Below are 15,878 nucleotides of genomic sequence, written 5' to 3' on the forward strand. Positions count from 1 at the left end.
TATTCTTATTTCTTGTTATCTAACTGAACAGTTAATTCACTGCCATTATAACTTGTAACCCATTTTGAGAGGGTTGCTATGCTTTTTGGCAAGGCCTATTTAAGCAATTTTATCTCTTTAAAGACAAATCAATTAAAATTAAAGATAATCTCAGCTGAGCTGTAGTTTTTTTTTTTTTTTTTTGCAGATCCAGGAAAGATGAGGAGAGGAAAAGCAAAATCCCTGAATGTACACAGTCTATCTCAGCAAACATGTTTGTGCTTGGAAAGAGATGTATTGATGACCTCTTGTCTATGAATGGTATATGAATGAATCCATGGAATTCTCCTTAGTAGCAGAGATTGAAGGTCTTTTAATATTTTGACCCTGATTTGGTCTTCGGGATCATATTATAACATTTCAATTATATCTTTTTTTTTTAATTTTTTTTTTTTAACGTTTATTTTTTTATTTTTGAGACAGAGAGAGACAGAGCATGAACAGGGGAGGGGCAGAGAGAGAGGGAGACACAGAATCTGAAAACAGGCTCCAGGCTCTGAGCTGTCAGCACAGAGCCGGACGCGGGGCTCGAACTCACGGAACGCGAGATCGTGACCTGAGCCGAAGTCGGCTGCTTAACTGACTGAGCCACCCAGGCGCCCCACATTTCAATTATATCTTGATTTATTTGCTTTCTAGTTGTGTTTTTGACATGTCTATTTTCTGGGGTCAAGGAGAATTGGCAGTGTGATTTTTAAAAGGATTTATTTATTTCAACAAATAAGTATGCAATGGTATTGGCATTCCAAAAACCACTAAGATATAAAATGTTACTCTTATAAATTCATAGTGCACAGTGGAGTTAAATATGCACTCAGGGGGCGCCTGGGTGGCTCAGTTGCTTTAGCATCCGACTTCGGCTCAGGTCATGATATCACAGTTTGTGAGTTTGAGCCCTGCCTCGGGTTCTGTGCTAACAATTCAGAGCCTGGAGCCTGCTTTGGATTCTGTGTCTCCCTCTCTCTCTGCCCCTCCCCCACTTGCACTCTGTCTCCCTCTCTCTCTCTCTCTCTCTCTCTCAAAAATAAATAAACCTTAAAAAAATTTTTTTAAAAATGCATTCAGAATGTCAACAAAAGGAAAGATTTTATTTTCTAGTAACTTTAAAATGCAGCAAATAAGCCCTGTATACTATAACCCTAATTAAACATAGTTTGTGATGTAAATAATAGCTTGAAACAGCAAGATTTCTGGTGACTGGATGATTGAATTCCACACTCTATAAGAAGCAAGAATTTCTGTGGACCATTTCATTCAGCCTTTTGCTTATGACTTACACTTGTCCGTATATGTCAAAGTAAGGGAGATCATCTTCTAATAGTTTGCTAAATAAATGAGATACTTCGTAAAACTGTTATGTGACTGACCTTTTCACAAGTGAAATAGGATCTACAAATTATTTGCCTCATTTTTATGAGAATGTGCATAGTGTTGCTATACAGAATCTGTGCAGTCTTTAGATTTAGAAGCTTATAGTTTCAGGAAATGTGACAAACAGGCAATTTTTTCTTTTTAAACTCATATGTACAATAGTAGCATATTCAAATTATAGGCTAGTTGTTTGGTATAACTGGGAGAAGAGGTCACCCTTGGTGTCAACTTGTCTAGCTATAGCATAACATTGTTGTGTTAGAAAAAACATACCATGTGCAGTCCTGATGTGTGCAAGCTCATCATGTTTTATCAGGTCAGGTAAAGCAATGGGACTCTAAGATGTTTGAGTCGGCAAGTGGTACCGTAGATGGGGGACCATGAGGTTAAAGAGTTGTAAATAATACAGTTTTTGTTAAAGATGCGGTTTCTTTAAAAAGCTAGAAAATAATTCATGTAACAATATCTTTTGGGAAAAATCTCTTTTCAGATGGTTTCATCTTTGTGAAGGATGCCTTTGTTTTTCAAAGTTAAAATTATATTTGCACTATACGGTATCCTTATTGCATCAGGATTCCTGAATCAAAAAAACTTAACATTTTTCATTATGCTGATTAAACATTAATATTCAATTGAGGAAACCAGTAGAAACAAAAATATTGGTCCTCAGACTATCCTCTGGGATTTAGAGGAGTTGAAAATATTTTTAGAAAGAGGCTGTTCAGGATAAAGGAAGATGTCATTTGGGTATAAGGCCTTCTTTTAGGAGAGAGGAGGTATTTGGGGAGGCACAATAGGAGGAGATTTCTCCCAGAGAAGTTGTATTCTGAAGTCATAGGTACTGTTTACATGAGAAGGAGTTGGAGAAAGGTCAACTTTTTCCCCTTAGTTTTCCTTTTCTTCCCCGTTGTTACTTTTCATCCTCATTTAGCCAAACCTTTACTTGTTCATCAGACATTTGTTTGTGTGCCTTCATTAGGTGTGTAGTAATTTTGCCCTTACCAATTTATTTATGCTCAGTTTTTGGAAGAGTTGTAGTCGAGATGACTGTCTTTTTAAAAACCAGCAGTAAGTTTTGTTTTCTTCTTTGTTTGTTATAGGTGCTCACAAAAGATGGGGAAAGGTTATTTTGCAGTACTTTTCTTTTAGTAGAACTCTCATTTATTTTTATTATACCATCTCTTATCCCCATGTCTCCTATCTGTTATCCTATCATCTATCCTATCTGTCTTGATTGAATTTCATATTTTTCTTTTGTTTATAATGGCCATGGGTCTTGGTTCTTATTTTTGATTCTCTGTCATGAATGCTTATATCCTATTTAAAACTTCTTTATAGAAGATTCTAAAGGTAATCTAAAAATTACTTAGATTCTCTTATTTGATTTTCCCTCCTCCTCAACATTTGACTACTTATGCATTTAAGTGTTTAGTAATTTTTAAAAACCATTTAAAATCATTTTTAAAATCATTAAAAAATCACTTTTTAAAAGTGAGTTTAATGAAGATAGAATTTTGTGACAGCTGTTAAGCTGATGGCAACATCCTTGATTTTCCAAATCAGGGTCGGAAATATAATTACTAAGTAATATTGTTTTCCTTAGATATTTGGGTGGTCATATCCATTGGGATAATCGACCATAGTCTTAACTTCATCCATTTAGAACAGCTAATATACCACAGAGCTTCATTGCTAACTTGGCTTGCTTTAATCCATTGAGACCATCTGTTCAGGCAGCGGGGTATAGCAGCCAGCACAGAGCGTGTGGAGTAGTAGTTTGAAATGTTTACTCTTCCACTTCCTTGCTGACATTGGCTAGATTATTTCTAGCATGAATTTATTGTCAGGAAGGTAGGGATGATGTTATCTGCCTTGTAAAATGATTGTGAAAGTTAACCATCTAGGTAAAAACCCTTGCATTCTGTTTGGTATAGTATATAGGTACTTAGTACCTTGGTATAATAGTAGTGACTGGTACTGTTTCTTACCTATTTGTGAACATTTTCTGTTTAAACTCAAATGATAGTGCTAATAGCTGAGATAATTTAATCATTATTTCCAATTAGGATTAGTGACACTTTCAAAGCTTTTGTTAAAATTAAAATATGGTCTTTATTTTTCTCTTGTTTCTAATTTAGTAACTACAAAAAAATATAAGGCTGGTCTTCCTTGATTTGTTCTAAATAAACACATACATGATGCTTCTTTTTTTGAGATTTTGTTATTTTCTAGAATTTTTCACTAGGATAGTGTGTAGTACCACATTGCTTTATTAAAGATTGGTGTTCGATTAATTGGACAGTGTTGAAATTAGATAACTAGATAAGCTTTATTTTCTGAGAAGTTGCTATTATTTTTCCCTTTGTCGTTAGTTTTAATATTTTGATCTTAAGGCCCTCTGAAATTCTCTATAGCAAGCATGACTGAAAGGTGATTTTTCTACCAGAAAGTAAGTAGCCTAAAATGATATATCACCATTTATAAGTTCAAAAATCTTATTGAAGCTACATATCCATCCTTCTTTCAGCTTTATACCTTATCCTTCTGGATTAAAAAGAAAATTTTTAAAATGTTTATTCATTTAGAGAGAACGCGAGTAGGGGAGGGGCAGAGAGAGAGGGAGACACAGACTTTGAAGCAGGCTCCAGGCTCTGAGCTGTCAGCACACAGCCCGAGGGTGGCTTGAACTCATGAACTACGAGATCATGACCTGAGCCGAAGTCGGACACTACACTGACTGAGCCACCTAGACACCCCTCCTTCTGGATTTTTAAAAGATTTGTCACCACCTTAGTAGTGCTCTGGGTAACTTGATTTTAATGGGATGTATATTTTATTGGCGACTTTCAAAGTAATTATCATGCACTATTGGATATTTAATTATTAAATTATAAAAATGATCACTTAAAATATGATTTTACATACCCAGTAAATTCCTATGGTTAGAAAATTCTCTCATGGTATTCTATTTATAATTAATATGCCAAGGAAAACTAATTAGAAGTATCTGAAGCCCCTAGCAAAATCTGTAATTAGACATGCGATTCATAATTAACTCTCTTCATTTTTGCCTTTCTCTGTTTGAATTAATCACTTATGTTCTTCCTTAGTGATACCTGTCTTTCTGTCCAAGATGCTGACTGTAGTTCAGAGATCACTGTTGGTGGCATTCTTATAAATTCCATGGTTTTATAGGAACTTTGTTTTTAATCTTTTTTAATAACATAAAAAATACTTGAATCATATGCTGTATAAATGATCACATTGAAGATTTTTGCCCACATTATCAAATTACACATTTATTTTATCAGAGGCTGAAGGCAAGAAAGAAATAGGCAATAGGCAGACTTGTTCATTTTTCCTATCTGGTACTTAATTAAGGGCCTAGATTTTTTTTTCACCAATCTAATTATTGTCTGTGTAGTTTTGACATTATACCTATTGGCCTTGGGTCATTGAATAGGGTTATCCATTATTTTGACAAAGAATTAACAGTACATCATAGATCTGCTATATGTTAGGCAGTACTCTAGGCTTTGGGCATAAAGAGGCAGGGGTGATATTCAGAGTATTTACCATTCACTACAACACAGGCACCAAGATGGCCATAGCACTGGATTCAGAGTCTTGAAGGACCCCTCCATCTTTTATACTATATCAGACTTTGATGCTTTTGTTGTTGAGTTTGGCGGTGGTGGTAAGACTGGGTGTGTAGTTAGGGACGGTGACTATTTACCAGATTATATTTCAGAAGCATTTTAGTATTTCATCCCTTAAGGTTGTACTAGTGTGTACCAGCTGAATAGTTCTGCCAGGGAGTGTTCAGTTCTTTGACTGTAAGAGTCAGAGTTAACCCAGTTTGAGAAGTACTTGGTGAAAGTATGTAGAGGGTGCATAGGGGAAGGATATTGCATGAAACTTTTTTGGGAAAACCAGTTAATGAGCAGAAATTTGCCATAGTCAGATTTGAGGAGGAGGTTCTAACCAAGCTGAGGGGAAAATAGCATTTGCAAAGACATAGGAGCCTGAGAGAGCATAATAGATTCAGAAATTAACAAGTAGGAGATGGAAGATGACGATGTTTTTCTCTGACCTTTGCTTTTTAAGCTGCATGAATATAAAGATCTCATTTGTAGCTTTGAAATTGCTCTATTTTTGGTAGAGAACTGCTAGATTATCTGCGTAGTTTCTTCAACTATATCTAAAGTATTTTAGGAATAGAGTAAGAAGGGAGAATAGGAATTTGTTATAGTTCAGGGCTATACTAAGCATTGATAGAGCCAGAGTGCAATTAAAACCTCTCTCTCGATTCACTGAGAGGCTTCTAATGAGCAAATACAAATTCAGACAGATTGAGGATGGTAGTTCTTTTAATGACATAAAACTGTTGCCTGTGAGGCTTTTTGGCTGGAATCTTGAAACTAATTTTGCTTAACAGCTATGGAGGCCTACAAATTCAGATGTGCAGAAAATGCAGTGAATTACTGGCCTGTCAGATTCCTGTTGCCTATCATCTTTTATCTCAGTAGCAGCCTTTGTTTCCAGACTGTCAGGAGCAAGTATGCGGACCCCTTCATGGTTGTATTTGTATATGCTTGAGTAATTCAATTCAGAGCTGTCTAAATATAGGAAATCGACAACAGTGAAATGATGTATCTTCTTACACTTGTATAATTTAGGGAATACACATATGGATATCTCTTCTCATTTCTGAGAGCTCTTGAAATACGTACGTCAAGCATTTGTAGTGGTGTAAGTTCTGCTTTTATTGCCAGAGTTGATGACTCACACCTCTGAGATACAATGAAGTCATATGGACAGCAGAGAGAATGTTTTCTCTATGACTGTTCAGTTTAGTGAATGATTTAAGTGCCGCTGCTGGCCAGGAATTGTGTGGAATACAAAGTGAAAGACAACTGGCATTTTTCTGGGTATCAAATTATGTGATTTTTCTCCCTCAAATTATATTTAGTAAAAATGATTGTCTTAATGGGTGTGTGTGTGTGTGTTCGCGCACACATGTGAATAGTGTTACAACAAAGCCTGCAATAAAGGTTTGACTTACTTTTCAATAGTTTGCTTCAAAGATGGTTTTGACATATGCTTTAAGTTTTTTGATGACTTCATTTAAAAAACATTTTTTTTTTTTAATGTTTATTGCCAAAGGAGAAAAAGAGACAGAACGTGAGTGGAGGAGGGGCAGAGAGAGAGACACAGGCACACAGAATCCGAATCAGGCTCCAGGCTCCGAGCTGTCAGCACAGAGCCCGACGCGGGGCTCGAACTCACAAACTGCTAGATCATGACCTGAGCCGAAGTCGGACACTCAACCGACTGAGCCACCCAGGCGCCCCTAATCTTTTTTTTTTTAAGTTTATTTACTTATTTTGAGAGAGCGAGTACCCGAGCAGAGGAGGGGGAGAGAGAGAGAGAGAGAGAGTGAGAGAGTGAGTGAGTGTGTCCCAAGCAGGCTCTGCACTGTCAGTGAAAAGCCTGATGTGTGCTCGAACTCAGGAACCATGAGATCATGACCTGAGCTGAAATCAAGAGTCAGGCACTTAACTGACTGAGCCACCCAGACGTCCTAGATGGCTTGATTTTAAAAATATTTTCAATTAATGTTACTTATTGTCTCCCTACTTACTATTACTCTGATAGTTAGAAAGGAGGAGTATTTTAAGTGAAATGTATATTATATCCCAATATTAATTCAACAGGTATTTAGAGAGCATCTACTAAGCTCTAGGCATGGAATAAACAGCATAGCAAAGGTTGCTATTCATAGAATAAAATTACTCAGAGGAAACAAAAATAATCAAAAAGTAAAAACTCTCAGCCCCTTTGGTGTGCTTAAATGTTATAAAAATAACAGATTAATTCTCAAATGCATGGAATTTATATTTGGTTTTGCAGAGTTTTGTTGTTGTTCACAAAAGTTTACCTGGAAACTGAAGCAGGAATGGACTATCTACTTTGAATTACTTTGATTACTTGAACCAGTATATACCATCTGTGGCTTTTGGTAGCCTATTCAATATCACAGGTGGCCCAGGTACCTTAGAAATTGAGGATATTCCTTGTCATCACTTGGCTAGAGGCAAATCTAGGGAAAAAAAAGATGGTGAGAATCCTTGCCATAACACATTGTCCCTTTTGTCCTTTATTCACTCCATTTCCACTTCCTGGAGTGCCCCCCTTTCCTCTCTGTCCTTAAACTTTTTTTTTTCTTAATTTGGAATCTTGTGAACATTTATTTATCTAGCTGCCAGAAGTTAGTGGTTTCTAGATGTAGGTTCTGTTTTATTTTACAGAATTTGATCTCCTAGGCAACTCTCATTATATTCACAATTCCCCACATTGTCTAATTTTAAGGTACTTACAGATGTAAAAACATTGCTTTAGGATAGGTGTTTAGCTTTTATAATTTAAGTTTATATCAAATTTATTATTGATAAAAGCAAGTGCTTGTTCCTTGAAACATTATCATCTTGCTCTGTGGTATGTATATATGTATGTATGTATGTATTTATTATTATTTTTTACGTTTATTCATTTTTGAGAGACAGAGACAGAGTGTGAGCAGGGGAGGGGCAGAGAGAGAGGGAGACACAGAATCTGAAGCAGGCTGCAGGCTCTGAGCTGTCAGCACAGAGCCTGATGCAGGGCTCGAACTCACAAACCACAAGATCATGACCTGAGCTGAAGTTGGACGCTTAAGCAACTGAGCCACCCAGGCGCCCAGCTCTGTGATCTTAAAATGTCTTTTTTTTTTTTTTAATTGTGGTAAAATATACATAACACAGAATTTACCATCTTAGACATTTTAAAGTGCACAGTTGATTGGTGTTACGTGCAATCGCAGCATTGTGTAACCAATCTTAAAAACTTTTTTTTAACGTCCTTCAACATCTTATTCAGAGGCTTTCCCAAAGGCTTACCTAAACATTTTCCTCAGAGATGACATTTTACTAGGAATTTCTAGTTACATCTTTGGGGATATTTATCTTTTTTACTTTGTTGTGTGTGTATCTGAACTATGTTCCTATTGGATTATAAGCTTTTTGAAGGTGTCATATTTGTTAAATTGGGCATGAAGGATGGGAGAATTTGGGTAGGTGGAGAAGGGAGGAGTTGCCCTTGGGAGAGAAACCGCATATAATGAGGTCTTCAGGACCAAAAAGACAAGGTGCTTTTTCAGGAATGTTAAGTAGATTGATTCATTTGCTTATTTTGGAAGGAGATGAAGCTGAGAAAATAGGATGCTGAGCTGGTCAAATATGAAGTTTATCAGTAGCCTACTTTGGTCAGTTGATTACTTGTGCATCGGAAGGGCTCAGTGGAGAGCTGGAGGAGAGTGTACTCACCCTTACTGTACCTCTCTTTTATTCTCAAATTACCCCACTAAAAGAAAAGGGGGCCAGTGGTGTGATAGAGTGTAAATCATATTGGATTCAGGAGGCAGTAGACCTGGAAGATTGGAATTTCTGGGCTTTAAGAAATTTAAGTCACTTTCTTTGTAAAATGATGGGGAGGAAAGATGGTCTTAGAGCTTCCTTCCAGTTCTAATATACTAGGACACCATGGCACACTTTCAATCTCTGGATTAGAGCCACCACTTAGACCTGTTTCACTCATTTATGAATTGTTTAGTTCAGAGGGCAGCAACTTTTTCTGTAAAACACGAGATAGTATTTTAAGTTTTGTGGCTACTGTCCGTTGCATATTGTTTTTTGTTTTTTTCACAACTTTTTTGAAACGTAAAAAGTGTTCTTAGCTCAAGGGCCAGACAGAAACAGGCATGGGCTGGATTTGGCCTCCCAGATGTCCTTTGACCCTTGATTTAGTTGATGGGGCTCCTTATTCTTTAAGGTTTTTAGAATTTAGAAACCAAGACCAGCTTGGTGATAGGGTATTCCATCAATTTTTATTGACTACTTATAGGTTATATTTTCTAAGGGTCAGGAAGCTAATATGTGTCAAGAATTCTCCATTCAGAGAGCCTGAATGACGCAGTCAGTTAAGGGTCTGTCCAGCTCTTGATTTCTGCTCAGGTCATAACCTAGTGTTTCTGGAGTTCGAGCCCCGCATCAGGCTCATTTCTGTCAGTGCAAAGCCTGCTTTGGATCCTCTTGTCCTCCTCTCTCTGTTCCTCCCTTGCTCGTTCTCTCTCTCTCTCAAAAATAAATTAAAAACATTAAAAAAAAAGAATTCTCCATTCTTTTTCTTGCAATCTTGGTAACCTTGTATTTCAGATTATGTCCTTTATTTCAAAATGCTTTGAAAACTCTCAGATGTCTGATATATTTTACTCATCTTTACTATCTGAATCCTGATTAACACACATATATTTCCTGTGTTACATCCTTAATGTCTAAAACTATTTTACTCATTTTTATTAAATAAAAATTTTTTATTTTTTAATTTTAATTTGATTTTCTTTGCCAATGTAGATAAACATTTTCATAATTTATGAGCCAGTTTTATTTAACCTTTCCTTTTACTTAAGCTTTGTAAGCATGTGCTATTGGTTTACTTTTATATTTCCAGATTTTTGAATTTTGTATTTTTTGTGAGAATAGAAAGTCATGATGGCGATATTATAGGGAGTGTAAACTTTTAAAAATGCATTTTCTTGGGGTGCCTGGGTGGCTCAGTCCATTGAGCATCTAACTTCGACTCAGGTCATGATCTCATGGTTCGTGGGTTTGAACCCCGTGTCAGGCTCTGGGCTGACAGCTCAGAGCCTGCAGCCTGCTTTGGATTTTGTGTCTCCCTCTCTCTCTGCCCCTCCCTGCTTGTGGTTGCTCTCTCTCTCTCTCTCTCAAAAATGAATAAACATTAAAAAAAGAAAAAGAAAAGAAAATGCCTTTTCTTTTGAAGATTTGAACAAGTGAAAGAAAATTATCTTTTTTGGATTGATCCTCCCCCATCTTCCTCCCTCATTAGTATAGTATATGTTCTTTTAAGTTTAATTAAAGGCAAAAGAAGTCTGGCAGAATTAAGATTCTTGACATTCTATAGACTTGTAAAGTACAACTTGAACACACAAGTTTAGTGAGTAAAAGGTCATGTTAGGGTTCTACTGAAAAAGTTAGGTTCTCTACTCAGATTTAGTTATATTGACCATGTCTTTTTCTTTTTTTTTTTTTTTTTCAGGTATTTGCCTGAAGTGGAACTTATGCTATAGACAATTCTTTGTGGATTTGTCTAAAACCTGAGATGAGATACTTTTTGAATGCACATGCCTTAATAAATTTTATAGTGAGAAAGAATTATTTTTGAAAAATTTAAGGTGGTGTCAAATGTCTTTTCTTCTGAGAGTTTAATAGGCAAATACAGTATTATTTATTATAAAGCTATATATATATAGCATGCTTACTTTAGTTTATAGGACATTTGATTGAAGGAAATGAAGCTGATTCTAGTGACTACAATAGTTTTGAGTGAATTTTTCCATTGTAATTCCAAAGAAATTTTTCCTTTATACTCAAAGATAGAGTTGGCACTGGCATTCTGACATACATTTGAGAATGATATTGACATTATAATTTGATATTCCTGAAGATAAAGCCTTAATTTGTTAAGTGATAGATTTCAACAACTAGTAACTTTTAATAAGTCAGTTATTAGGAGTTTTCTACCACTCTGCTTTCCTGGCCTTGATTATTTTCTGTAGTTCCCTCTGGGGGGCTTATGAAATAAGGACATTTCCTTTAATATGTTAAAAGTTGGTTTTGACAGAAAATTTCCATAGTAGAATTTTATTCTAAAGATAGGTTCATAGCCCTTTCTCTTTTGTTACATGTCTGGACTCCAGTTCTCTTCATCTCTTAATTTTTTCAGTGAACCATTATATGTTTGTCATCTGGTCTTTCCACCTTGAATCCAGCCGCTCTCTAAGTCATTCTTGTCACAGTTATGAGATTCCTTATACTAAAAGATGAATGTCAACGTGTCAGTCCGTGACTCAACAATCCTTTCAATATCTTTACATTGCTTAAAGGATATTTTAGAAACTCCTTTACAGAGTGGTATAATCTCTTTTTTTTTTTTTTAATTTTTTTAATGTTTATTTATTTCTGAGGCAGAGAGAGAGACAGAGCATGACTGGGGGAGGGTCAGAGAGAGAGGGAGACACAGAATCAGAAGCAGGCTCCAGGCTCTGAGCTGGCAGCAGAGCCCGACGCGGGGCTCGAACTCACAAACCGTGAGATCATGACGTGAGCCAAAGTCGGTCGCTCAACCGACTGAGCCACTCAGGCGCCCCCAGAGTGGTATAATCTCTTTACCCATTTTTCCTTCTCACTAATGCTGTAGGAATGTTTCAACTAATGTTTATTAATGAAAAATTTAAAAAAGTGTTTATTTATTTTGAGAGAGCAGAGAGAGAGCTCGAGCAGGGGAGGGGCAGAAAGAGAATCCAAAGCAGGCTCTGCGCGGTCATTGCAGAGCCTGATGTGGGGCTTGAACTCAAACCGTGAGATCATGACGTGAGGCAAAATCAACAGTCAGATGCTGAACCAACCCTGCCACCCAGGCGCCCATAATGTTTTTTAAAAGCTGGATTTATTGGGGCACTTGGGTGGCTCAGTCGGTTAAATGTCTGACTTCAGTTCAGGTCATGATCTTGTGGTTCGTGAGTTTGAGCCCTGCATCAGGCTCTGTGCTGACAGTTCAGAGCCTGGAGCCTGCTTTGGATTCCATGTCTCATTCTCTCTCTGCCTTTCCTCTGCTCGAGCTCTTTGTCTTTCTCTCTCTCTCTCTCAAATAAGTAAACATTAAAAAAAATTTTAAAAAATAAATAAAAACCAGATTTATTGAGAAATAATTTACATACAGGGGCGTGTGGGTCTCTTGCTCTCTCTGCCCCTTTCCTGCTTGCACTCTGTCCCTCTCTCTTTCAAAAATAAATAAACATTAAAAAAATTTTTTAAGAAATAAATTACATACCTTAAAATTCACCTATTTATTTAAAGTGTTTAATTCAGTGGGTTTTTTATTGTGGCTACAGAGTTGTACAGCCATCACCACAGTCTGATTTTAGAATATTTTCGTCACTCCAAAGAGACATTGGTACTCTTTAGCACTCATCACTCATTCTTCCCTCCTTTCAGTTTCTGTCAGCTACTGATCTCTATAGCTCTTCTGTCTCTATAGCTCTCCCTCTTCTGGACATTTCATATAAATGAAATTGTACAATATGTGATCTTTTGTGACTTATTTCTTTCACTTAGCATAAAGTTTTAAGGGTTCATCCATGTTTTTGCATGAATCGATACCTCATTACTTTTTATGGCTGAATGATATTCCATTGTGTTAGGTCAGGTGAGCCAAAGAGGGAGAGAGACCTGAACTTTCAGGTGTCAGGGTAGCTGATTAAAAACAATGATCCAAAATGAAAGTAACAGTTGAGCTTTTATTCACTTAACTGAGGTAGTATAAGTAAGAGGGTAAACCTCAGAAAGTGCAGGTCCCCCACTCAGGTGGGTCAGTATGGAGGTAGGAGGTAGATTGTCTCGCTACTGAGGGAGCACCAGACAAGAGGTTCCTGTAGTTTTATGGACCTTGGGCTGGTTCAAGAGTGAGGTGGAAGGTCTTGGGATGGAAAGGCACAGAGTGAGAGTAGAGAAAAAGTGTCTTCAGTGTTTCCTCCCTAATGAGAAGGCCTCAGCAGAGGTGAATGAGGAGAGGCCTCAGCTGAAGGCCATTGACAAACAGACTTCTGAATGAAGTCTAGCACCTGGGCTGGGAATGTAGCTCTGCTTACGAGCATGGTTAGCCAGGGAAGCCTGAGTTTTTGACTACAGCTCTCTTCAGAGACTGCAGTGCACTGGCTGTGTACCCGGTCTGGTGTGGGTATGGCAGCTCTCCCATGTGAGGCCTGCCAGGTAAAGCCTTTGTAATTGCTTATAGTCAGGCTGGAAAAGTTACACATAGAGTTTTTAAGTTTTTGATCAGGAGCCAGACTCCTCAATATGTATATACCATATTTAGCTTATCCATTCATCAATTGTTGGACATTTGGGTTGTTTACACATTCTGGGTATTCTAAGCTTTTTGCTATGAACGTTTGTGTGTAAGTTTTTGTATGTATGTAATTTAGTATCTTTTGGGTAGATACCTAAAAGTGTAATTTACTGGGTCATTTGGTAACTCCATGTTTAATAGTTTGAGGAACTCTTTTAAAGAGCCCGTATTAGTTTACATTCCCACCAGCAATGTATGGGGATTCCATTTTCTTCATATCCTCACCTACATTTGTTACTGTCTTTTTTTTTTTTTTTTTTTTAAGTTATAGCCATTGTAGTGAATGGGAAGTTGTTCCTCATTGTGGTTTTGATTTCTGTTTCCCCAATGAGTAATGCTGTTGAGTATCTTTTCATGTGTTTATTGTCCATTTATATGTCTTTTTTGAAGAAATGTGTATTCAAATCCTTTGCCAATTTATTGTAAGAGTTTTTTTTTATTTATATTCTGGATACAAGTCACTTATGAAATATATGATATACAAATTTTTTTCTCCCATTTTGTGAGTTGTCTTTTTACTTTCTTGATAGCGTCCTTTGAAGCACAAATGGTTCTTTTAATGTTTATTTATTTTGAGAGAGCATGAGAATGAGCAGGTGAGGGGCCGAGAGAGAGGGAGAGATAGAATCCCAAGCAGGCTCTGTGCCCCATGTGGGGCTTGATCCCTCGAACTGTGAGATCATGACCTAAAGTGAAATCAAGAGTGGGACACTTAACCAACTGAGCCACCCAGGTGCCCCTGCAGCACAAATGTTTTTAATTGTATCTATTTTTCTTTTGTTGTTTGTGCTTTTGCTATTGTATCTAAAAAACCATTGCCTGATTCAAGATCATGAAGATTTACTCGTATTTTCTTGTAAGTTTGAGCTTTTAAATTTAGGTCTATGATCCATTTTGAGTTAATTTTTATACATGGTTTGAGGTAGAGACTCAGCTTCATGCTTTTGCTTCAGATATCCACTTGTCCCAGAGCACTGAAGAATCTTGAAGAATATCAGTTGATCATAAATGTAAGGTTTGTTTCTGAACTTTAAATTCTATTCCAATGATTTATACATCTCTCATGACAGTAACTCATATTTTGATTATTGTAGTTTTGTAGTAAGTTTTGAAATCATGAAGTGTAAGTTCTCCAGTTTTGTTCTTCCTATTCAAGATTGTTTTGGCTCTTCTGGGTCCCTTGCATTTTCCTATGAATTTTGGGATCAGCTTGTCAATTTCTACCAGAACAGTCCAGCTGGGATTTTGATAGGGGTTGTGTTGAATCTGTGTTATGAATCTATAAATCAAGTTGGGGATTTTATAATAGTATGTTCTCCAATCTGTGAACATTGGAGGTCTTTCCATTTATTTAGGTGTTCTTTAATTTCTTTCAATGTTTTATAGTTTTTAGTGTATGTCTTCTATTTCTTTTGCTAAATTTGTTCCTAAGCCCCTTATTCTTTTTTTTTTTTTTTGATACTATTGTAAATGAAATTATTTTCTTTCATTTTTGGATTGTTCATTGCTAGTGTGTGGAAATATAATTAATTTTTGTATCATGCAACCTCACTGAATTTTTAATTCAACTAGCAGTTTTAATAGTCGTTAATATATTACTTGGAATTTTATATGTGTAAAATTATGTCATCCACAAATAGTGATAGTTTTATTTCTTCCTTTCCAATCTGGATGCCTTTTATGTCCTTTTCTTACCCGGTGCCCTGGCTAAAACCTTCAGCACAATGTTAAATAGAAATGGTAAGACTAGACATCTTTGTCTTGCTCCTGATCTTAGGGGGAAAGCATTCAATCTTTCAGCATTGTTGTTAGCTGTGGTTTTTTTGTAACTGTCCTTTATCAGGTTGAGGAAATTTCCTTTTATTCCTAGTTTATTGATTGTTTTTGTCATGAAGGTGTTAACATTTATTAAGACCTTTCAATATATGACACGCCCTATGCTAAGTGGTAGAATCAGATTGCTTGGTTTCAAAACTTGTGTGCTCAATCATTATCCATTAAATTCCCTCTACAAACTGTTGATTTATACATGTACCTTTGTCCATGCTAATTTCCTCCTCCTAAAATGCATGTTCCCTCTCTTATCCCATTACAAACCTACCATAGCGCTTTATACCTGCCACTGTCATAGTACTTTTTCAATGTGTTCTTATTGTTTACATATATTTCTCTTATTTTAGAATCTGTGCCTCTTGAAATCAGGGACTTTGCCATATTTGTCTTTGAATCTGCAGTGCATAGTGGAGAGTCAGGAAAGAAATGTGTCAGCAGAAGCCAAGGGATTCAAGAAGGGTGGAAGCAGTCAGCAATGTCCGATAATGCAGAGAGATGAAGTAAAATAAGGTTCACAAAATGATAACGGTTTCATCTTTCGTGATTTCAGCAAGAGTGGTTTTTGTTTTTTGTTTTTTGTTTTTTGTTTTTTGTTTTTTGTTTTTTGT

At 36.5% G+C, this 15,878-nt stretch overlaps 1 protein-coding gene across 3 annotated transcripts in view; it reads left to right on the forward strand.

Moving 5' to 3' along the window:
• Positions 1-15,878, forward strand: part of PEAK1 (pseudopodium enriched atypical kinase 1) — a 309,056-nt gene that overhangs the window by 34,021 nt on the left and 259,157 nt on the right. Inside the window, exon 2 of one of the 3 annotated variants that reach the window (XM_049611893.1) lies at positions 188-300. The exons of the other annotated variants lie outside the window; for them this stretch is intronic. The gene's annotated coding sequence lies outside the window, so the exon portion shown is untranslated. The remainder of the gene's footprint in view (positions 1-187; positions 301-15,878) is intronic. 3 annotated transcript variants of the gene reach the window in all.

This window comes from Panthera uncia (assembly GCF_023721935.1).
Source record: "Panthera uncia isolate 11264 chromosome B3 unlocalized genomic scaffold, Puncia_PCG_1.0 HiC_scaffold_1, whole genome shotgun sequence".
NCBI lineage: Eukaryota > Metazoa > Chordata > Mammalia > Carnivora > Felidae > Panthera > Panthera uncia.